This window comes from Ochotona princeps, chromosome 6, assembly GCF_030435755.1.
Source record: "Ochotona princeps isolate mOchPri1 chromosome 6, mOchPri1.hap1, whole genome shotgun sequence".
In the NCBI taxonomy this organism is placed as follows: Eukaryota; Metazoa; Chordata; class Mammalia; order Lagomorpha; family Ochotonidae; genus Ochotona; species Ochotona princeps.
Window position 1 is genome coordinate 82,511,237 of NC_080837.1, and position 25,277 is coordinate 82,536,513.

The following is a 25,277-nucleotide window of genomic DNA, read 5'->3' on the forward strand; positions in this document are numbered from 1 at the left end:
AGTTTATACATGTTTGGGTAGAGTGGGAAGGGGAAAACTCCATTGGTTGATGCTACTGAAGTGAGGGGTGCTGATCCAGACTGAGTTTCTACAGTGGAGAAAGTGGGGTTTCTGGTTAGTTGGGCAGAACTAGGATGGTCCTGGTGGCAGAGTATAACTGAGGAAGCATAGAGAGGTGTGGAAAGCAAGTGTTCACCAATGCAGAGCTGCCAAGGCTATGTTTGCCTTGGTCCTGGTTCTCTCATCTTCTGCAACATTTGGAGTTGAACTTCCTGGGTTTCCCAACTCTGAGAAGCAATCCTTCTCATCATATTTTTTTTTTATTCTGAGATGTTTTATTCCCCACTGTTCTCAAGGCAGTGTGATCAGCTCTTTCCTGGTAACTTTCTTTTCTTTTTTTTTTTTTAATTTTTTTTTTTAGATTTTCATTTTACTTTCATTACAAAGTCAGATATACAGAGAGGAGGAGAGACAGAGAGGAAGTGGAGCTGCCGGGACTAGAACCGGCGCCCATATGGGATCCTGGCGAGGACCTTAGCCACTAGGCCACGCTGCCAGGCCCTTTCCTGGTAACTTTCAAAGAGTAGTGAAGATATATTTGGGTAGTGAAATCTAGATGCAGGTGAGTAGGAGATGGGACATAGCAGATGTCTGCAAGCTGACAAGGGAAAAATGTGTATATGGAGTTTCTGGCAGAATCAGGCCTGAGATCATCTTTCAAAGTGACTTACAAAAGACCCTGTCCTTTTTAAGGTTTAATTAACATCCCTTGTCAGAAACCACAGAAAGAAAAGTATCAATGGGGAAAATAAAGCCATTGGCCCCTGTTGCATTTAATGGGATGTCAAAATTCAGAAGTCACTTTTTAGTATAATTTTTTAAGCAGAAGGTGAAAAATAAAAGTCTCTTTTCATTAAGTTTTGTCCGAGAGACCCTTCTGGTTCTCTGTAACGTATTTGGAGTAAAATGCATGAATTGCTAATTTTCTGTTCATAGGATTCAGATTCTCTGCCATTGCAGCTTTAGTTATGAACTTGATTTGCTAAATTGATGATCGATTAATAATCGCATAATTAGTTTTCCATTTAGAATAGAGAAAAAGAATATTAAGAAGGTTCTCTGTACTGAACCAGCACTTAATGTTTTTTTCCTTTTTTTCCCCCAAAATGGAAATTGGACCAACCACTGGTCTCTGCTACATATGGATGCAATCTGGACCTGAGGGTGCTTGATGACACAAAGTGCAGCGTAATGTCTTCCAAATGGACCATCATCTGGATGTTTGAAATGCCATGCTGTAAACAGAGTTCCCTTGTCTTATGAGATGCTACATAGGGTCGACTGCAGATGAAAGCTGAAATTTATATCACGAAGTAAGACATAAAATGAATGTTCACTTTCTAAGTGATCCTCTTTTTCAATGTCAGAGTTTGTTAACTGCCTATCTTCCATTATCAGCACAAGCCCTGTCTTCATTGTTTTGGTCATTGGATGACCCTCATCATCTCTCTCACCCACAAAGGGAGTGAGGAATGCAGACTCCAAAGAATTTTGGGACCCACCGATGCACCCAACTCTGCTTTATATATGTTAGCCAGTAAGGCACAGAGGTTACATAAGCAGGTGTCTTGGTAGGTGATGGATGAACCAGGAATTTTGTCCAGAGATCCTAGATACCTCCCATTCTGCTGTGTTGCTTTTCAGCAAACACCTTTCTGCCTGTAATGGGTCTATCCCTAGAGGAAGACTATTGCATCGGTTGTCCTCATAGCCAGAAAGTCTACAAAATTAGCAACTGAGTTATGCAGACTTCATTCACTCAAATTGTATTCACTCATTTAGAAAATATTAAATTAGTTATTTCAAAGAAAAAGATACATTTTGAATGCCAGGAATATGAGCAGGATAGAACTACAGAAGAGAGTGGAATCCTTCTTTTCTATACTGTTCCCATTTCCTGGAGAAATATGCATGTGATATACTGGATACCCTTCCAGGCATTTTCTATGCAGAACAGCTTGCACATTTTAAAGATGAGACTATACTATACTATACATTTTTGAAACTTTCCTTTTTAAAATCACGGACATTTTCCCACATCTTATTCGTCTAATTTTCTCTTATTATCAGTGGCTTGTTTTGCATACAGTGCTTATTTTTCTAGGTGTTTGCATGTAGGAACCCATAGCTTGATTAGCTCAATGGGGTGGGTGTTGATTTCACTATTCTTTCACTTTCCATGACTGAAAACAATGCAAGAATCTGCTTTATTTTAAAAGTGGAATAAATGGAGGGAGGAAAGAGGAGGTTGAGAGAAACAGAATGAGAAAATGAGAGGGAGAGAGAGAGAGAGAGAGAGAGAGAGAGAGAGAGAGGATATCTTCCAACTGCTGCCGTTCTCCACAGATGCTTGTCACAACTAGGGCAGCAGCTGTAAGCCAAGAGCCATGAACCTCATGCCGATCTGCCACTTGTGCGACAGGGATTCAACTCCTCAAGCCATTATCTGATACCTCTCAGGATGTACAAGAGTAAGATTGGAAGCAGAGGTCAGACATGAATCCAAGCAGCCCAATATGGGGTGCAGGTGCTTTAAGAAAAAACTTTACCAGTTGCAACACATTGCCCACCCTTAGAATCTGCTTTTGCAACTATAGGATGCCATTTCCAAAATGAGAACAAATTCATATTTGTTGAGTAACTACGTATGCAAATTGCCGAGAAAGCTATGAACAAACAGGATACAGGTAAATAAATGGTTATTATATCTGTGAAACTGTAGTCAGATAGCAAGAAATACATAGAAATCCTGATTTTCATGTATAATTTCACGACTGCTCTATAAAAAATGCAGAGGAACCACCCGGGAGCATGAAAACACCTTGACCTTCCAACCCAGACTGTGCAAAGTGATAATTACTTAGAGGCATTGGTCTCAGTGGGAACACATTATGTTTCTAAATAAAGTTACTCACCAAGGTCAATATGACTGAGCTGAAACATGGAAATGCAGAAGGTGACTTGTTTATTGGAAGCAGTGTGCAAATGTCCAGAAAGTGCAATTAGTCTTGAACTTTCAGGCAGTATCTGTGCTTGTATATGAGACATGTGTGGTAGTTTAGTAGATAACAGAAGGCTAAACAAGCCATTGCTTCAAAGGCCTGCTCTTGGTGTGCTCATGTGATGTCATCAAATTGGCTGACATGGCTCAAGGTCAGTTTGCGTTAGTCGTTAACTTTATAAACACATGTGGGTGTTCAGCTCCAGGGAGCCTTTCTTGGATCTGGGCCACTTTGGTCAGTCATTGTATTTGGCTTTTGCAAAGCAGAAGCTTGCAGGAACACTTCTATTTCCTCTTTCTACTATTAGAGACCTACCCTGGATTCCCCTGGGCATGTTTCTCTCCAACTATCAGCAGCCTCAGTTTAGTCACCATCGCTGACAATATCCCCTTGGAATATTGACAATTCCCTTGGAATCAGACAGTAAAATGTGGCGGTCTCTGGGTTTAAAGATCTGTTCAAGCACAGAAGAATTCATCTGAGGACTGAGGCACCAGCCATGTGTTCTGACATCTTTTCACGTGAGAATTGGTAGGGAGAGAATCAGAATCTTTTTGAGTACAATATTAACAGAAGTTCCTTCAGTGAACTCTTACAATCCCCCTTTCTGCACTTAGATTCCTGATGTTGAATTTTTCACATCAAGTCTCAAATACATACTCACTCTGACTTGCAACCCCTGTAGCTGGAAGTCTACGTGAACACACGGTGAAACCTCCAGGCACCATGGGGAAAAGACAGCCTGAGATTTAGGGCAGAACAGAATTTTAAAAATTGGGGGATTCTGAAAGCATTTTCCTCATTTGAAGTACTATTCAAGTCCTAGAAACCAGAGTGCAACAGCCCAGGTAATTGGCAATCAGTTTTGGAACTAAGTCCAGATTCCAATATGGGGAGGTAAGGCCCGGAGGCAGAACAAAGAGATTTGCATTCTAAGGGAGGACAAGCAGCCAACAGAGTTTCAGCTATCCTTTGGTCTGTGATGTCTTCATCAGGCAGGCAAGGAGACTCCCCAGGAGCCTGTCAGACCCTGTTTCCATGGTGCTCCTACTGGCAGCAACAGGGGCAGATGCCAGGCCTGGCCCCTCAACCTGTTCCTAGTGAAGGCAGTGCTGACGTGAGGCCCCAGAGTGGGCATGAGACCAGCCACCAGCCGCAGGAAAGGAACAACTTTATCTTTCACAGGTGTCACAATTGCAAACAAAGGGCTGTCTTTAAAAGACGCCACCCACTCGCCTATTTTCAAGTAGGCTATGATGGTTTCTGGCCATGATAGTAATTTTCATGTTAAGGAAGTGTTGTGACAGGAATGGATGTGCCCATTTGAAAACAGAGAGGATCAGAAAATAGAAATAAATTGGATGCAATGAGGTTTTAACTGGATTTCAATTATTATAAGGAAATGTACGTTAGAGGTTCTCTGTGATCTCTCTCTCTTTTTGATTGAAACTGGCAGTTAAGTGGAGTATGGATGGGGCCAGGACACCAGCTTATCGTGTATCAAACATCACTCAATAGGTTGGAAACCAGGCACAGATGACCTTCCTGGGTTTCTGTGTCCATCACTGTAAAGCAAGGCACGGGCAGAATTTGCCTCACAGGTTCCAGAATGAGACGATCATCCGCTGTGCTCGGCACAGTGCTCATGGCAAATACTAGTAATTCAAGCCCTCCATGAAATATCAGTTATGTTAAAGTATTACTCGGTAGTAATTATGGGCAAAAAATTAAAGCTTTTAATCCACTGACACTGATTATTAACTGTTTAGTTTCGGGCAACATCATTTCATCCAGAATGCTTAGGAAATGAGAATTAATAATTTGGGTTAATAAGTAGGCATCAGAGAGCAACCGATTACCAATTTACCTTCTTCATTTCACCTTTCTCTGATGCAGATGAAAGTCTACTGTATGTGGATCATCACCCTCAAGCCTCAAACCTGGCATCTCTGAAGACAATTGTGAATATCTGCAAGCTGGAATTTTAAAGGGATGTACATAAGTTGTGGCCTAAGGTGACCCCTTGACAAATAGGAATGGTTCCTAATATAAATGCATGCCCTGCTAGAGCTGACTGTGTGTGGTTTACTCTTGCAGCTACTCTTTGCAGGATCCACAGTCAGCTATCAAGGAAGTGTTTTGTCTGCAAGCACACTAACTGCGGATCTTGTGCTCGGCAGGATGGTTCGTGGTGCGCGCCAAGCCTCTAGAGTGGGAGTCGGCAGAGAGCGGTCTCTCAGGTCACAGAGATCTTTTTCTGCGTTGGCCTGTTGTTGACTCAGTGAATTGCCTGCTCAGTTGGAAACCTTCATGCTCTCCATGCTCCATGAATTCTGTGTTGCACCAGAACTAGGATTCTCAGTCTGGGGATGACAGGAAAGAACCAGTTTGTCGGTGGCTCCACGCAGTTGTACAGAAAAGCCTGTAGTGATGATGAGATAGGGTGTCAGGCACCCATTAATTAGAAGGCAAATTAGCCAATGACTAATTAGTGTAAAGTAGCAGGAAAGTTGGGGATAGGAGATGTGGATCTGTCGAGAAAAGGCATGCCTCATTGTTGAAGAGTTGATTGACTTTAGCTGATTATTAAGTATTACTCCATGCCACAGAGAGAAGGGAGATTGTTAAAAATGCACCTTAGAGAGGTAAACTTGAAGTTAGTCAGGGCTGTGTATTAGGGGACAAAGGATGTGAACGAAAGTCAGACAGCTCCCAACATACCTTCAAAGGTGAGGCAGTAACTGTGAGGATGAATAAACTCACCCCCTCAATGTCTCTTTGTATCTCTTCTCTAGCAGAGATCAACGCGATGAAGCCTAGGCGTCTAACAGGTGCATCGTCATCTTTATCCTCACCCTGAACAGGTGTGCCAGCTCCCTCTTTCCTCATCTAGTTTTCCTTATTTGTAGCACTGTCCCAAGCAATCAGAACAGTTCGCTGGTCCATGAAGGCAACAGAGATTGTATACATTGATCAAGAGAAGAAGAAAGAGATAGTGATGAAAGAACGTGAAAGGATGCATGCAGAAGGAAAAATTTCCTGTTCCAAGTGCCAGTGAAACCACCAGAGGTGGGGTTATTTAATCTTGGGCTTCATTCATTAATTCACTAGTTGCATTACCAAAGGGAAGAAAGCAGGTCTGCAGAATTTCATGCTTGTTGTAAAGGTTCAAGCACAGCTTTCCAGGGCCTGCTGAGCCCATAACCTTGCCTCTTCCGCTGTCCCCTCTTGAGCCTTTTCTCTGCTGGTGTCCCAGTGCACTTTCCTGCCTCACCTCCCCCGGCCTGCTGCTGCCTTCGGCCTCCGCCCCTTCCCAGAGCAACGAAGACTGCTGATATGTCGGGCTTCAAGAGGGCCACCCCAAAGATTTCTAACATTTTGGCCACAAGAACGTATCTCTGTGCCCTTGGCAAGAGTGGGCAAAGGCTGCGGGAAACGGAGCAGAAAGTAAGGATGGGCAGCCACCGTGACAGCCTGCCTGCCAGCCAGCAGGAGGGTGGGGAGAACATACGGGGAGACTGAGTGGCGTCAGCACCCAGATCTGCGATGCCATCTCCACAGCTTGACTTGGCTGTCTACAGAGAGCATCTCTGGGAGTCCCTCCCCTATGGTTGTCAGGGCAACGCTGCAAGGTCTGCACCTGCTTGGGTTTTCTCCTTTCCTACCTGTCAGAGAGGCTCCTTATTAAATGATTCATTGTGTGAACTTTCCTGTAACTTACCAACTGAACTTTGATTTTTGGAAATTCATGTTGTTTCCATTTTCTTTCCTGATTCTAACAATGATATTCCATTCCTGTTCCATACATGTTTGTGCACTTTATGAATTACCTGGTTAGCAGTATAATAGCTAGATAACAGAGTACATACATTTCAAGACAATTGATAGACAGTGTTAAACTGGCTCTTACAAAGGCTATGCAAAATAATATTTCCTGCTGCTACTTGGCAGGTGACAAATATTTAAATGTGTGCATACAGTCTATAACTCTATGCAAGTGTACATAATTATATAAAATTATATGCATATATATGCATATACATATAGCAATATGCTTGCATTGGACGTATTCCGAAATGTTAAAACCACATGCTGATGATAGTTATTTTTAGACATACGAGGGTTCTAGAATTTTGAGGCTGGGTGGAACTGACATGGTCTATTTTACTACAGTTAACATGCTTATTACTTGTGCGATTAAAAAGTTTAATTCCATAGTTGCAGGACTGAATGTCTTATGAGAAAACAATTACTCTATTTTTCTCCTGCTTTTGAGGTTGGTGGACTACTAGACTTGTAAAAGATCTCATGGTTAAGTCTATGTAACCTCAGTGAACAACATGGGAGCTTGGATTTGGGAGATGGCCATGGTCGCTCTTGCTCACAAAGGTAGCCTGTGATAACACTACGGGATAGGCTCCAATAATGTTCTTGATTTCTTGTTTATTGAGCATTTCAAAATACTCTCCCTCTTGATCTAACATTCTAATTTGCCTTTATTTACTTCAAACTTGAGAACTGTATATACCAGCTAATTAGTAGATGAGTATATAAGGAAGAAAATACTTTAGAAGACCCGGAAATGCATCCCAAGCTTTTCTTAAGGGAAGATTCAGATTCCATCTTATTTACTGAGTACTCATTGAAAACACTGGCTTAAGGGGCCAGTGTGGTGGTGTAGCATGTTAATCCTATTCAAGCTCTGACTGTTTTGCTTCCAGTTCAGCTTCCTCCTGCTGCACCTGGGAATGCAGGGAAGCCAGGTCAAGCACTTGCCATCCACACGGCAGGTCTTGCCATCCACCACGGCAGGCCTTGACAGAGTCTCTGGCTGCTGGCTTCGGCCATGTCCATTGCGAATTGGTGGCAGCCATTTGGTGAGTGAACCAGCAGCTGTAGATCTCTCTCTCTTTCTGTGTGTGTGTGCGAGTGCGCATGCACATTTTTCTGTTTCTTTCTCTATCCCTCCATCTGTCTCTCTGTCATGCCGTATTTCAAACAAAGAAGTCAATGTATATTCATAGAAACTAAAGGAAGAACATTAAGGAAGAAGCAGAAGACAGACCACTATAGATTCACTTCTGGTGTCCCTTGTTCCGTTTACTATACTTCTTACTTTTCTAGCATCTTAGCTGTTTCTGTTACCTGACACTAATGAAAAACAAAACAAACACACCCCAAGAAACAAACAGAGCTGCGAGCTGTTCACTTAGGATAGTCATTGTGACCTCAGAGACTGGGTTCTCACTATGGATTATGCGATAGGGTAGGTTACACTGCTGCTTCCCCAGAGGACAGATGTTTGAGCAAAGAACACTCTAATTCTAGGAGTGATACCACATGGTGTATGGGGCTCTCCAAGAGGAGAATTTTGGTAGAGATGTTAACAATTGGAAAAATGCCAGTGTTCACAGAGCAGATCAGCATTTGAGGGGTGGGGTGGGTGGTGCTCCAGGCTGGGTTCTATTTTCATGCCAACTAAAAAGTGACATTTAGCACCTAGTGTGTTTGTCACATCATAACGAGGCCAGAAAACACACCAGGTTCCTGGAAAGAAGGTCCTTCCTCATCATGTGCTGTTCAGCTGGCCTGATAGGAGGCAGACTGTGGTTCAAGTTGACTATGATGCTATGGGAACAGTGGTTTCAGACTAGTGCAGGTGGAGGTGGGGGGTCACAATGTCACATGATGCAGAAAGCATTTTTAACAGCCTTGCTATGTATCAACTGTGAAAAAATTATCTATATATGTCAACATATATAATGAAGGTGATATCCTGTGAACATGTTATATAAACTACGTACATAAAGGTATGTAAAATGTATATAGCATAGATATTTAAATGACAGACATATCCCAAACAGATAAATATATCTTAAAATTCTTATAAGCAACAAATGTCAACTAAAATGACATTTATGTGGGGAAGGCATTTGGCATCAACTCCCTGAGTTCCGATCTATTGCTGCTTGCAGTTTTTTGCATGCCAGGAAACAGCATGATGATTCAGATGTTTGGATTCCTGTCACTCACATGGGTGACCCAGTTTGGCTTCTCGGTCTCTGGCCTCAGCCTGGCCTACACCTTGTTGCTGTGGTCATCTGGGGAGTAAACCAGAGGATGGACTCTCTCTGCCTCTCTGTCTTTTATATATGAATGTCTGCGATCACATATGTACACACACACACGGAAAAGGAGAGCGAGAGTTCTTATGGCACTTCCTGAATGTCAGTGTAACAAGAGAGAGCAGGCAGATGGTTTTCTTCTGTGTTTAACCCAGGTTGGAACGCAATGTAATGGAAATTTAAAAACAAAGTTGTATGTATTTTTTTCTTTTGAGAAATAACTAGGAGTTCTGGGGATCCTTCTGTCTGAAAGCTCCCACTGTCTTCCCTGTCTCTGTTTCCTCCTGTCACAGTGTTGACTCATTGTCATTACCACCTTCAAGAGGGCAGCTGGTCATTTCTTCCCCAATGATTTATTGACACACCACAGCGTCATGTTTTGACTTTGGTAGATTCACCTGTCAGAATTCCTTTATATTCGTTGTGAAAGTGTGGCCTCTGTATATACTCACCCTGAACAGGTATACAATGACAACTTTTTTGAACAGCTTCATAGAAAAGTGATGGCTGCTTCCATTCCCAGAGACACCTGAACTGCTGCAAATGCTTCCTACAGAGAACAACAAAGCTTGGATCTGTCTCCAGAATACACTTAACACACAGAGTGGGGAACAGAAGCCCCAGACACTGTGCGATGCTCTGCCAGTCAAAGAGTTTAGCTTACTCATGGGGATCTTTCTCTTAGGGTGGGGTGAGTACAGTTAGTTCTAGATTCTTTATTGTTCTCCTGTTTGGCTTCAGTCTTTCCTTCAGAAGCTTTTCCTGAGCATCAGAAGCAACTGATGGATCGGCCTAAGCTGCTGTGTTTGCAGGGAAGCAGTGCTGTGCAGTACAGGGACCCTGCCTTTGCGATACACCTGAAAAAGAGACAGTTGTCCTGGGGATAGACTACGGGGCACTGAGAGATAGTTGGAAATGCCAGGCTCTGCTATCTGACAGTGCTCATCAGAAGAAAGGTCTCATGTTGGGATTTGAGAAAGGCAGTTTCCTTAGTTCACTTTGCAAGGCTTTACCTGAAATATTATAGAGGAGTTTCTGTGTGAAAGAAAAAGGCTAATGTTACTTTATAATTGGAGGTCACAGGATCAGGTAGTCCATTGTCCTGCATCTGGAGGAGGATGGATATGACAGGGGTGGAAGCGCAGATACATCATGAATCAGGAAAGAAAAGAGAAGGAATCCAAGCTGAATCTGATCTGAAATAACCATGAAAGTATGAGCGTAAGTGCCACCTTTTGGGAGCATTCCCCAGTAACTCAAATGCCTGCCATGGGTTCAACTTCTCAGGTGCCTCCAGCCTTAAACTCCATTCAACAATTAATGTGAAGACATCAGAGTTTGAACATCTGCATGGGTTTGGAGATGCAAATTCTGTTTCATCAGTAACAGCAATGTCTGATGAAGGGAAGTGCATTTGGATCTGGCCTTGAAAGAGAGGCCTTGGAGTGGGGACATTTCAAACAGTGGACAGAGATTTAGGGAGTAGGATGTTAACCCATGCTCAGGCTGGGAACATGGGTTCAGTGGCCAAGTGCCTAGGGTGATCTTGTGAACAGGGCATGGGCTACTGAAAACCAATAATCATCAAAGTGCCAGACTGGCAGAAGCTGGGCACTCTACACCAAGGCTTGAGGGAAAACAAGCGCTGTGGAAAGATTTGGGAGCTCTAGTCTCTTGGGGGCAGATTCTGTTGTTTTAGGTTAAGGGGGAATGCTCAGTAAGAATGTTCCAGTATTAAAAGGAATCATCCAACACTGAGCAGGTCTAGTACTAATTTGTCCTTTACGCAGAGTCTGGGCAGGTGCTGATTAGACAGGTAAAGCAGACTGCAGCAGAAAAGGGATGTTGGCCAACTAAGAAGCTGGGGAAGTAGGATCAGCTTGAGCTATGGAAGAGGTCTAGGTGGGTGGTGACACTGATGTGGAGGGACAAGTTAAAGTTGGGCTTGTGTTTGAGGCAGGTTACAGGGAGCTAGATTCCAACAGCACAGTAGGAAAGAAAATGTGATACTGAGTGTAAAGAGAGAAATATAGTTGAGCAGGCTCTGGAAGTGCAGATAGAAAGTAGGTGTTGAGGCTATGGCAAACACAGATGTTCCAGAGCGTGCTGTCCAGGTGATCAGGGCTCAGCAGGGTCTCACAAAGAGAATGCACTCATGGGAAACACTAAATGCTGCCTTCTCATGTGAATCGCCATGAACACAAACAGTAAAACTGTGGAGAAGTCCTTTAGTAAACAGCCTGACATTTCCCAACACCAAAGCTCAGCAAATCCACTCTGCAGAGAGGTCAGGGAGGTGCATGAGTGGGTATGGAAGGAATTGGGGAGAAGCTCTTTGGAGTGCTTTAGTGCACACATGCACAGGTCAAACTTTTGTGTGTTGCAAAAGTCACACTAATGTTAATGCATTGCTTGCTTTAGAAAGCTTGATTTAACAAACGTTTGCAAAGCACATCAGAGGAGGTACCATGGCAGCAATTGCTGTAGAGGAAGAGGCCAATGAGTACTCAGATTTGCTCATTGCTTGCAGGTTAAGTCGCATGAGTTTTTATGATATGATTAAAATACGAATTTGAAGGGCTTGGCACAATGCCTCACACATGGTGCACACTTGCTCTATGGGAGCTATTATATCATTTTCATTGGATTATGATGAATTGGGGCAGACAAGGTCAAGTCATCAAAGTTTGGCCCACCCAAGGGATTTGAAGGTTTTGGCAGAGTTGCTCCTCCTACCTTCCCCTGGCGAAATCCATCACATAGCAATCACGGGACACCATCTTTCCTTCTTCACTGAATGAACTGGTTCCCAGCAGAGGCAGAGCCCAGCACTCTGCAGCCTGTAATGTGTCAGAGGATACAATAGCTGCACCATGTAGGATCCTGCACATAGCCCAGGGGATAGGAGTCCTCATGTACACTACACAGTAGATGCTGGAGTGGGGAGCGAAGGGCCATTTGCTGCCAGGCCTTCCAGGAAGCGTTAGAAAAGGCAGGTGCTGAGGCTTTGAGCCATCAAGGCCAGCCGGGTCCTCCCACACAGTTCTCCTGGACATTCGCCTGTGCCTTTGCTTTTGCTTTTGGAGCGAATGAATGAGAGTCAAATGTGACCAGACAAACCGGAAGCAAGGAGCAAGAGAAAGAAGAGGGCCTTCTGCTTCATTCTGAAGTCAGCTAGAGGCCTCCCAGTGCTGGCCCACCAAGGCTACTGCCTGCTGCCTGCTGCATCTTGTGCTTCCCAGGCTCCTGGCCTTGTTGAGTGCCAGGTAAGCATGGTTCCCCCAGGGAAGGGGCACAGATCTGTGCCAAGGAGCATTCCAGAGACAACAGGGAGGCAGGCAGATTTGGTGGAGAGAGCAGAACTGAACTCCATCTGTTCTCAGAATGCTGTCCTGGTCCTGCTGTCACAGCAGAGCAAGCCTGGGAGTGTTCCTTCGCACTGGAACCATGGTGAGAACCACAGAGTGTAGGATAATTGTCCCATTGGGACAATGGGTTTTAACTGATCATGCCAGCAAAGCGGAGTGCACAGACACTTTTACGGCCAGATGGTGCCCCTGTGCAGCTCACCCATTATGGCTCAAACTCCCAGGACCTGAGTGCGCAGGGACATAAGGGTGCTAATGAAGTCGTCAGGACAAAAGACAGCCATTAGACCATGAGACGAGCCCTAGGCCAGTCTGACGTGTGATCTTATAAGAAGAGGATTTGGGGACACAGTGACACCAGAGACGCATGCACAGAGAAAAGACTGTGTGAGACCTTGTGAGGACCCAGGAAGGAGATGGCTAAGTGAAGTCATGGCCAGAGGCCCAAGAAGAAGCAAAGCCTGCTGGCGCTTGATCTTAAACTTGTGGCTGTGATTGCTGAGAGTAGCAAACATCTCTTGCTTAAGTGCCTCTTTCTGTGGCACTTCGCCATGGCATCTCTGGTCAAGTCAAGCATCCACGTATTTTCTTCACCATCCCTCACCTGTGCAAATGCACAGGCCCATGCCTACACCTTTGAATTAGAAAATCGAAAGTACTTCATTTCCTGTACTGTTCCATGATGGGATGTGAAGACACCTTGACCGATAGATGCTTACTGAAACCTCCTTGCTGAATGTTCTAAGCTCTGCTAACTGTAAGAAATGCAATGGGGTTGAAGTTAACAGTCTCTTTGAATCCCATACAGCCGAGGAAAATGATAACTCAAGGGCAATGAGGATTACTCAACCTATAATGTGGAATATGAACAAGATGGACAATTGAATATAGTCTTGTTAGTTTAAGCATCATTGCAGACCCTGAGTATTTAGTAATGTGCAATGGAATTGCAATGGACTTTTCTGGCCAAGGCTGCCAGGGCAGAATGTTGCCCCGGTTGGCACTCACATGTGTGGCTGTCCCCTTCTGTGGCAGACAATGTGTTGGTCCTCCTCTGGACACCCCTTGAAAGTCTCAGTCCACCTGCCAGCACTGAGTGCTGCTCTACTTGCTTCCCACGTCCCTTGACACTGTCAGTGTTTTCAGACTCTGCTTTGGTTGCAGGTTCAGTGGTGAAGCTGGGAAAGTCCTAAGAGGATATGTGTCTTCCACACATCCTGTGAAGAGGAGGATTTCTTTGCACTTGGGTTGGATCCTTGGCAGCTCCTCCCTCCTGCCTTGGTGCTCTGGGCTGTGCTGTCTTCAGGCCTGTGGTGTTCATCTGAGTGGAAGCAGCAAACACTGGCAGAGGTATCTTGCATACCTGACTGATGTGCTTCTGGCTAGAGACTCTCAAGAAGGATCAAGGACCCTTAGGATAGTGGTGTCAGGAAGAAGAAGGCTCTACTTCTCTAGGCTCAGAGAACAGCAGGTGCTCAGCATCTGTGGCTTTCTCCTGAAGGCTGTTGTGCAGAGAATCACTCTAGGATCATCAGCATTTCTCTTCTGCTCTGCTGTGGGGAGTGGGTGGAAAAGGAGTCTGTGATATCTACAGAAACAGAGATTGACTTCAGAACGTCAGGCAGTCAATCACTTCGGAACCTTAACTTGCCACCTGCGAGTCTTTAGGATGCTCTGTGCCCATCATACAAGGCAGCAAGGACAAGGCATTGGGGCTGCTGGAGTCTGGGAAGCTGGCCCTGGATTCAGGATCCTCGTGCCTCAGATGTTAAACTGACTGTCTTAAAGTCTTTTCATGGGGGCACCTGACCCTTTGAAACTTGATTCTCATTCTAGAGAGAGACCCTATTAGGAAAGCCAATTCTGTTCATTTGTGCAATAGCCACTCAGGCCCCACTGCACATCAGGAACTCAGTACTTCATTCACGTTTAATCCATTTTCATCATTTTTTATGATATGTTAGGTAATGTTTTTAGACACTAGAGACTCAGCAGGAACAAAAAAGAGCTCTTACCATTATCAAAGGGAACAGATATTAAAGATTAGGAATAGCCACACATTGTATATTAGAGCTGATGTGTGCCTTGTGATATATAAATCAAGGTAAAGGAGGCATATTTGGATGGCACACTTACATGGGACAGTTTGCAAAAGCTTTTGGGATTTGAGTGTGGAATTTATGGAATGAAGTGGTAGCTGCTGGGCAAGTATGTTCTTTTTTAAAATTTATTTAATTATTAATTTCATTGCATTATGTGACACATTTTTTTTATGCACTGGAATCCCCCCTGCCCCTCCCCAAACCCTCCCCGCCCCCACGGTGGATTGCTCCACCTTGTTGCATTTCCATAGTTCAAATTCAGTTGAGATTCTTTCATTGGAGGTTTTGACCAATCATAAAGTCCAGCATCTTATTGTCCTGGTAAGTTCAATGGCTTCTTGGTGAGACCATCTCTGGTCTGAAGGTAGAACCAGCAGAGTATCATCCCAATCAAGTAAAAAAACCCAACATAATATTTACAACCATTTACAACATTATGGCATTAATTGACATGGTATTGATTAACCAATATGTTACTATGGAAATGCAACAGAAGAACAGTAAACTTCCTTCGGAACTAGGGAGAGGAGCTTTCTCTGGCCCTTGCCTGCTTCCAACTTTGGGTCCCCACCCTCTTTTGTAAGGACCATCAGGATTGCTCCAGAAACCTCTCATAACAAACAAACATATGAACAAACAAACTAGAATAGCTAGACAGAGAACAACTAGGAATGCTTAGAAACAGACAGAAAGCGGCCAGCCGGGATGCACTTATAACTGACTGGGTGGGACACAAAGATTAGTTACTCCTCTCTGGGGTGTTGAGGATTTCTCTGCACACCCCTCCCAAAAACGTTCACCCAAACTGTTGACATTCGTCCTGTTAAAGTTATAGAGTTAGACTACCCGAAAAACAACCAGGTTTAGCAAAATCATGTTTCAATGCTATACAATGCTAAATACTAACACTGAAATAGACAAGAGACAGCTGAATAGCAATCTATAGCCATTTTAAGGTATATAGAACATGGTTGAATATAAACCAAAATTGAAATGTCTATGAGGAAGTCACAGGTTCCGGTCGAGAACCTGGGCAAGTATGTTCTAAACATGGGGGTAGAAAGAAAAATGTGGTTGAGGAATGACTGTGTTCTGTTCAGGACCAACACAGCAATCAAGTTGGCCAGCCAGTGTGGACCAGGGAGGCTAAGGGGGTGTTGAATCAGGTGGGCTTTTTTTTCTAAAGATTTATTTGATTTTAGTGTAAAGTCAGATATACAAAGAGAAGGAGAAACAGAGAGAGAAGTCTTCTGTCTGCTGATTCACTCCCCAGGCAGTCGCAATGGCCAGCAGCCAGGAGCCCAGAGCTTCTCCTGGGTCTCCTGCACAGGTATAAGGTTTTGGGCCATCCTCAACTGCTTTCCCAAGCCACAAGCAAGGAACTGGATGAGAAGCTGGGCAGCTGGGATTAAAACTGGCACCCATATGGGATCCTGGAGTATGCAAGGTGAAGACTTCAGCTGTTAGGCTACTGTGCCAGGCCCTAGGCGAACCTTTTGACTCTCATTATGTGTGATGTAAGTTCGAATCACCAAGCTTACACTTTGAGAGGAGCCCTTTGACTTTGGTGTCAACTATAGACATGGAGGAGTGAACAAGATCAGATCATGAGGTTATTTATTTAAAAGGCTATACTGACAGTCCAGGTGGGAGGGGATAGTTCCTCAATAGGCATGTTTCTTAGTGTACCTGCATGGCATGAAATGGCTAAACAGAAAGGTCCCAAGATGCTGCTGTTATTAGAGTCTTCAACTCATCTAGCACAGGTTGGGCTGTTCTGTGAGGATATGTCCGTACAAACAGCGAGCAAGACAAACTCAACTTAGTTTCTGCTGAGGGTCGGCCATTGCCTCAGGAACCTTCATGCCTCATATACAACAAGCCTAGTGACACTGAAGGGCAATATGATTGCTTTAAACCTATGAGCTGAGAAACCGAGTCCCAAAGAATTGAAGCCACTGGTCCCCGGCTATACAACCAGTACCCAGTAGAATCAGTCCCTTCCCCAAACCCATGTGTGTTCAGATCTGCTATTTATTCACTCTACCATAAAGCACCTCGAACATTCCTTTTTTATATGGATCCTTGAGATCTTTTGGGGACTTGAAATTTTTAACAAAAAAATAACCATATCTGCATCTCCTTTAATATTCTGGCATTCCACAATCTCTTCACTCCATGTTCACCAAAAACAGCTGAATCCCTGTCGAGCAACAAATATGATGCTCAATAATCTTTTAGAAGTCTAAATTCTTTTCTTCCATTGGAAGTTGTGTGATAAGATTATCCTAGAAAAAGCCTTTATACTCCAAGGTTATGACTATAGATAAGCAAGCAAATACATACAAAAAGATTTAAAGAACCTCTATGAATTTTCTCTTTCAGTTAAATTGTGGTTAATGTGACAATTATTTTTATCGTATTCAGAGCTGAATTGCCTATATCAGCTAAATATTTTATTTCTCCAGAGAAATAAAGGAGCACTATGATCTTGTAGTACAAGAGAAATCTACTTGATAATTCCTTCAGGGCAGAGTTCCCTCAGCCAAGTGAAACTGAGAAATGAGAGTGTTAGCTCAATACTCAGAACAAAATACTTCTTCATCTCTAATATATAGGATTTTAAAGAAATATATATCTCTGTGAATCATCCAAGCAGTTGTATCTGGCTTTGTGTGTCGGATCTGAAGTCATTGGAGCTGTTCTCTGTGCAGTCAAGTTTTCCTCTGTGAGCTTTCTTCAAGGAGTTTAGATTTTGGCTGAAGGCTCTGGGACATTTTCTGAATTCAGAAAGCCTCATCTGAACATGAGAAAAAATGTGGAGTGAATTTTTAGCTGAGTCACCATGAAGGGCATTGACGGTAGGGACCTGACATTCGCACCTGAGCCAAACTTAACCTAGCTTGAGCTAGGTGGCTGCTCTGCCTTGCCTTCTTAGTGTTTTTGCATGGGTTTTGCTTCAACCTTAAGCTTGAAACACTGTTAAAGAACTGTTTATACCAAGGATTGTGCTTGCAGCCCTGGAAAGCGTGGAGTTTGTCAAGTGGACTTGAGTAAGGTACCTTCAGGTGGGGACTGGATTTGGAGGAGGGAAGGAGTAATGGCTGCATCCTGGTCCCTGGTACAGAGTGGTCACCAAAGCCAGGCTCCATTTCTCCTGTGAATGCTCAGATTCCCCCCATATTTTTGGGCTACTTTTGTCAGCCACTTCCTCACACCTGGTTGGAGAATTAAAGAACTTACTTAGTATCAAGCTTTGGTTTTAAGCAAAGTACCATCTATTTCCCTGCTATCTTTTCCTTAAAAAGCATGACATGGTCTTAATGATGAAATGGAATGCACAATTGTCATGTCTTTTTTGGGGGGGTGGGTTTACTAGACTTCAAGGTAAAAGAGAATCATTTGCACCTGCACTGAAGGCCTGATTTGTGTCCTGGCAGCATGGGTACCCCTGGAAACTCTAGTGAATTGTCTTCAAGGGCTCAGTCCAGCAGTGTGCATCTGAGCGCATTGCAGCAAGCTCCTCTGGCTTGTCCAGAGTGTGGCACACCTGGCTCCGGAGATAGCTGTTTGAGCTTGGGTGTACCGTTTAACCTTCCTTGCCTTAATGTCTTCATCTATACTCCATAGATGACAGAGACTGAATCTGGAGTGCAGGAGTGGCTTGTGAGCAACCTTGAGTCTTTCTCCAGCAGGACTCAAAGCACAGTGACCCTCAGACTGGATCATGAGGGAGTGTGGGACTGCAGCCCTGGACAGACAGCTCAGGAAGCATATCCAGGCCTGACTCGGAGGGAGCTGCAGGCTTTGCTGTGATGTCAGCCACCTGCAAGGCTCAGCCAAACCCCATCAGGAACGTATTCCATCCAAGTGCCAATCAATTGCAATACACTCCAGTGGGTCCCACAACAGGTGTCTCATTAACCATCCCTTACCCTCCCGGCTTATCCACTGACAGGCACCAAACTCACACTCAATCACTGCCTAATCACAGCCAAACTGCATTAACAAGTCATACTAATTACCAACTTCTAACAGTCCCCAGTTCAGAGGCAAAATACCTTATTCTTTTTAGATGAAAATGGCTTGTGATCTTTCAGAAAGATCCATAATTAGGCTCTTTAAAACTAAGGGTCCAGGGAGAGGGCAGGGGAGAAGCTGACAGACCCAGCGTGGCTATGGTCCTGATAGTGCCCGGTGTGAGGAGGTTCTGTTTGTCTTAATTCTGTGCCTGCTGGGTGGCCCACAAGGGTCCAATTAGCTCGTTACAGATGCTTGTGTTGCTTCCATGCTCTCATCTCCTCCCCCGACCCCCACCCTTTTTCCTAGGAGGGATAAACTTGTAGCACAGATTGCAGGCCTGCAGGCATCCAGAGATCAACAACTCGGTTTCTGTGATCCAACCCCTTGTGAACCAGGAGCAACATTTACAGAATCCCTAATGCCTGGGATGATGCAAAAAGGGCTGGTGGCTGGCATGGGGGCTGGCACACTTTGGAAACAGCCAGAAAGCAGACAGTCTTCCTAAACTAGATCAGTATAGTTGACTGGCTTTCTTTTTGGCCCCCTTTAAAATATAATTTTGGATCACAAGAAAATTAAGATGTTGATTGACACTAACTCTTCTGCTGTGTCACTTCATTTAACTAAAAAAAATTGTTTCAAAGGCAGAGAGATAGACAAACACACAAAGAAAAAGATCTTCCAAGTGCTCTTCACTCCCCAAGTGCTGTTCACAAATAGAGCTTGGCCAGACTGAAGCCAAGAGCCTCAAAGCTCATCCTGGGCCTCCCACATGGGTGTCAGCATCACCGGCTGCATTACAGGGTGTGCATGAGCAGGAAACTGGAGTCAGGAGCAGAGCTGGTATTTGAACTCAGGCATTTTGAGAAGGATGTGCATGTCCGAAGAAGCACTTAAACGTCGCACCAAATACCCCTATCATTCCACTTTTTTTATTTGAAAGGGATCCTGCTTGTAAGACATATTCTTTGACAAACAAGTATAACAAAGAAACCAAAACAAACATGCATTCATTTATTACCTTGAGCAAAGGGTGTTATTCTTGTGATCATTTTGGGCACACTAGTAATAGAGGGAGGGCTTATGAAAAGAAACAAAACAGCAGCAAAATATGACAGAAATTCAAATTCCTACCATTGGATCTTTCATTGTTAGATGAGAATGAATGTAGTGCAAATATCAGAATCTAACCTACCTGCAGTCGAAGTTGTTGGAGTGAACCAAACCACATGTCTAAATACACTGAGGCCCTCTATACCCAAATGGATTCAATGAACCGTGGATCAATAATCACAAAATATTTCACCTATGCTGGATATTCCCAGACTTTTTTTCTTGTTATTATTGCCCAAACATGCAGTGTAGCAACTATTTCCACAATGTTCACATTGTATTAGGTACCAAACCCCCCCCACAGGTAGTTTAAAGGAGTGTGTGCATGACTTTTTATGTGAATGCTGTGCAACTTTTATAAGGGACTTGAACACCTCTGGATTTTGGCGTCCATAGGAGACCTAGGGCCTGTGCCTTTGGGACACTGAAGAATGACTGTATTTGATTTCTCTGCGCTCTTTTGGATGTATGAGACTGGTTTAAGGATCTGTAGTTTATATACGTTGAGTTTGCTTTTCTTTTTAAAATGCCTTCTGTAAGAATGTTTCATAACCTCCACATCCAGTCAGCAAGGATTTGCACAATCTCACATTTTCAGACATGCAACCCCGCTTGCTCAGATTTAGTTTTTTGGATGGAAATGCAAGTTTTGCAGGCATGAAGACTTTGAATTCTTGGAGATTCTTGAGATGTTACATAAATTATCATGAAAGTATTAGAAAAAAGATTGATCTTGCTGCTCAGAAGCAAATAAACTTGACCAATTTCCTATGCTGCCTGTGTGGCCTTTACAAAAGGCTAGGAACCATATCTAGAATATTGGAATATTGATGACCTCATAGTAGTGTAGCAGAAGAGAAAATGAACATGAAGGCCCTTTGTCTGTGCTGGCCAGTTATTAGTTGCTCAAGAGCAGCCCCTGATGCTTCCTTCATCTTTGAAACCAGAACTCTTTGTTTAGAAGTGCACAGAGTGGAACAAGCTTGGCAAGCAGCAAGAGATCATAAATGGCAGACACTGCGCTGGAGGGAAACACCATACAGAGTGCTAAAACCTGGATTCAGGGATCACCAGGTATACTGATGATCCCCAGGACTTCAGAAGGATCATGGAATATCAGGAAGTCTGATTGCGGTAAGAAAATCTGAACTCTTAAATTTCTACTGAAATTAAGTGATCTAAAGTTCTTTCAAGCTGTCATGAGTCTGTGAACCTGCAGGGGACTTTGTGTCTTACGATTTGCTTAGAATTTTCTGACCAGAATTTTCTACTGTATAACTGTGGAAATTTCTTCCTAGGAAATGAATCTCTGATTCTACACTAGAAGCCGCTAGGAATATAAGATTTTCCTAACAAAAATTCATTCTATAATTGTTCTTAAAAATAGCATGCTGTTCTTCTCCATGTTCAAAGAACTTCACGAAGATCAATAAGGTAGAATTCATCAACATTTAACAAAGGATCCAAATGCTACAGCTCCAACAGCTCAAGGAGCCTGTTGTCAGTGTGCGAACATGTTCTTGTGTTGATGTTGACAGGGTCAGGGCATGATAGGGCCTCCCCTCATCACTGAAGTGATCAGAATGGCATTAATAAAATACTGTGAATTTTAGAAGGAACTGTAAAATGAACAGCCTAGTCATCTCCACAATTAATTCTACCTTTTACTTTTCAACAAATGACAAGTTTGGTGGTTCTGAGTGTTGAGTGATATTCTATAATTCATTCATTCTTCATATCCAATCCACCTGGCTTTCTTCCCACCCTATCAGATACTGTGCAAGTAGTATAGAATTGCTATTGTAAGTTTAATTCAATAATTAATACACATCGAGTTTATCATAAGCCAAAATGAATAATGTCTTAATACTTACCACATCACAACTCTAGGATTTTGTGTAGGAACCAAAATTTTCACCCCAAGCTACTTCTCCATGAAGGGTTAGTGCTCACATAGCCTAATTGGTAGTATAACTTGCCATCTTGGAGCTGTTATCATTTAGAATCCAAACCATGGTGCAGCAATCATAGTCGTAGAATGGTGGAGAGAAAAACGCACAGCACTGGGTGGCTTGAAAAATGCTCATGTGCTACTAGTTCTGAGACGTGGGTATGTTTTCTGGGTCTTTCATTTTCCATGAAGGAAACGAGGGTGCTGATGATGTCACTTCAAGAGGTCCACCTATGAGAGTGAGTGAGAAAGAGAGAGAGGATAGACAATGTTTTCAGCCTCTATCTTTCCAAATGCCCTGTCCACCATGGCACAGGTGGTTTCTTCACACAGAAGGTGAACAGACGTTGCTAAATACTCAGGGGGGTAGCTGAGTGTACAGCTTTTCTAGATTCCCTCTTTGATGCTCTCCTGTCTCTGGTGCCCTGTCCTGCGAAAACTTGTCATCCTGGTATTCTAAGACTCTCAACTTTTCCTCCCAGACTTGAGATATTAGTTCTCTACACCTGAAATCCCACATTTCTTGGACCATTGCCAAAGTATTCTCTATAGTAAGTAAGCTGAGAACACTGTAAGATTTTCTGTATTTGTCCTCTTCCCTGTGTTTCAGTGATAATTATGTTTTACTGTCAAGAGAGATAAGGGGATCCAATGTACAAAGGAACAAGGATGAGGATGGCAGCAGATTCTTTGTTAGAGACAATGAAGCCATAAAACAGTGGATCATTTTGAAGGCCTTGAGAAAGAATGCTATGGACTGAAAATTCTTTGTAGCAAATGTATCTACACAAGTGAAGATAGATTTTTTAAGAACTATAAAATCAAAAATAATTAATCACCTGCAGATATGCCTTGTGGGAGAAGCTAAGGGAGGTTCTTTAGTCATCAGGAATATCATTCCAAACTGAAATATGCATTAATAAGAAGGGGAAAAGAGCTTAAAATGAAAATTAATTGTGTAATGCAAGATATTTTCTTACTATTCACACAAAAAATTTTGTTGACTTTTATTTATCAGGCAGAGAGATGGAAAGAGAGATCTTCCCTGCGGGGTCCCTCCCCAACTACCAACAACAGCTCAGAGAACCTCAGCTGAAGTGTAGTCACCTATTCAACCCACATTTACCATGTGGATGGTCAGTTATTTAGTCCACATCCCCCATGTGGATGGCAGAAGACCTAACCATCTGAATTGTCACCTACTGTCTCTCAAGGTATGCATAAGCAGAAAGCTGGCATTGGGTGAGAGCTGGAGTTGAGTTGAGGCACTCTAATGTGGGATGTGGCTATGTTAACTGTAGGTAGGGTATCCTTATTCCCACATGAAGAGGCTCCCAGATTCAAATCTGCTTAGCTCCGGCCAGTGGAGCTCCATTGCGCCACTTTGGTAGTGAACCAGAGGATGGAAGGAAGATCTTTATCTCTGTCTCTCCCTCTCACCATAAATTTGATCTGCTTTTCTAACAAAAAAATAAATATTTTTTTTTAAAATGCAAACAAAAAACTCAATTACACAGTCAGTAGACTGGGTACCACGTGTTAGTGATACTGTGATCTAGCCAAAACTCTTACATACTGATAATTGCTTTTTAAAATGCAACAGTTTCTTTAGAAAACAATTTGGTAGTTTATTGTGGGAGAAGTGCCTAAGAAGATGAAGAGGGAGAAGTGGGAGGAGCCAGGTAGATGAGATTACTGAGGGGCAAAGGGAGGTCGTGGAGAAAACAGACCTCTTCCTCACCTGACTTACAATGTTTCACAGGTATTTCATCATAGTGGTTTCAACAAAATGCTATGACTTAAATGTGAATACTTTGTAATTTTAAATGTTTAAATAAACTCCTAAAATATTCATTTAAAATGATACATCTTCTTGTTGTTAGTCCGAGGTCCAATGAGGCTTTTCAATAATTTCTAAGCATCTCCTGGAAACTAGATACTCAAAAAGATAAGAGTGAAGGAAGAGTTAGTCTTCTAAAGCGCTTTTTATCACTTTAAATAAATCTATTGTCCTTTTCTGAGGCTTTTGTGCACAGTGATTCTGTCCCAGTTACTCCTCCCAGTAGTCTTGATTTCTTTTATATATATATGTAATTAATAATAATGTAATTAATAATATATATATTATATTATATATATTATATATATTATATATATGTATATATATATTATTAATTACATTGCATTATGTGACACAGTTTCACAGGCTCTGGGCATGCCCCAACCGCTCCTTGTACCCTCCCCACATAGGGATTCCTCCACCCTGTTGCTGTATTACATTTTTCTCTCTTTTTTTGGATTACATTGCATTATGTGACACGGTTTTATAGGCCCTGAGATTCCCCCCCCCCCATGGTGTATTCCTCCACCTTGTTGCATTACCACAGATCAAATTTAGTTGTGATTCTTCCATTGCATGCATCTACCAGGCAAGAAGTCCAGCATCTTATTGTCCAGAAAAGCCCATCAGTTTCTTGGGGAGACCGTCTCTGGTCCAAAGGTAGAGCCGGCAGAGTGGTTTTGATAGTTCCACAGAACTGTGTTGCCACTCTCACCACTCCAGGCACGATGCGGTCGTTGGAAAATCCACTGATTTATATAGTCCATCATATAGTCTCCATTTGCCCCGTCTTTTCACTGCCAATATATAGCTGAGGTGGTTCATTGACCCGTTCTGTCCTCTGCCATTTGACGTTTAGCGTTCGGAGACCTAAAGCTCAATTGGGGGGATCCCAGAAGAAACTTTGTGTGAGGTATTCCCAGACCAGATTCCTGCATGCACCAGTAAGCACAGGGCCGGGCACAGTCCATTGCCCCCATCAGTTGTTGGTTGCAGTTGCTGGGTTGGTTCCATTTCCATCCCTGTTTTCCACTGGAGCCAATGGGTGTTTGCTGTCCCACCCAGCTCTGACCAGCACATACTGGGCCCTCGCGTAAACCAGTGGGGGCTGCAACCCAGCCTAGTCAGAGCGACCCACAATAACCCCAACCAGGCCCGCCCCCTACCCTGGCCTGCCAGCTTGTGTGGCAGACTAGTCCAGTCTGTCCCATATCCCCTTCTGCTCTCATACATGTCAATGGGTATTAAGACGTTGTCCCATCTATCCAGCTCAACTATCTAGCCTTCACGGATGTTGGTGGTTGTCACTCTGTCTAGCCACCCCAGCCCCCATTCTAGTTCTCACACCCTTCAGTGGGGGTGGTAACCCAAGAGGGGGCTGTCCCCATTTCCCTCCCAGGCCACTCCCACTCCCAGATTATGCACTCTTCAGGTGGTTCTGTGGTTTAATCTGACTGAACTGGCCCCCAGTGCCAGCTTCTGCCAGCTGATACTGTAGTAGCCTTGATTTCTGCACTGAGAAACAGAGTGACTGAAGCCCTCCTGTTGGGTGATGTTGGGTGGATGGCACATGGGCTCTGCAGTGGATGGTTGTGCCAGCCCACTGGTATGCAGCCGTTCTCAAGACTGAGAGGAGAGGAAAGGGATGACATCATGGGTCCTTCTTCTCTTTGGCTCTGAGCACAGGTGCCAG

The 25,277-nt window shown here is 43.5% G+C and overlaps 1 long non-coding RNA gene across 1 annotated transcript; it reads left to right on the plus strand.

The window, feature by feature from the left end:
- The first annotated feature begins 16,006 nt into the window (after positions 1-16,006).
- Positions 16,007-20,922, plus strand: LOC131480473 (uncharacterized). Its single transcript, XR_009245563.1, has 3 exons — positions 16,007-16,104; positions 17,276-17,518; positions 20,741-20,922. It is a non-coding gene; the product is annotated as an uncharacterized LOC131480473 (long non-coding RNA).
- Positions 20,923-25,277: the final 4,355 nt, after the last annotated feature.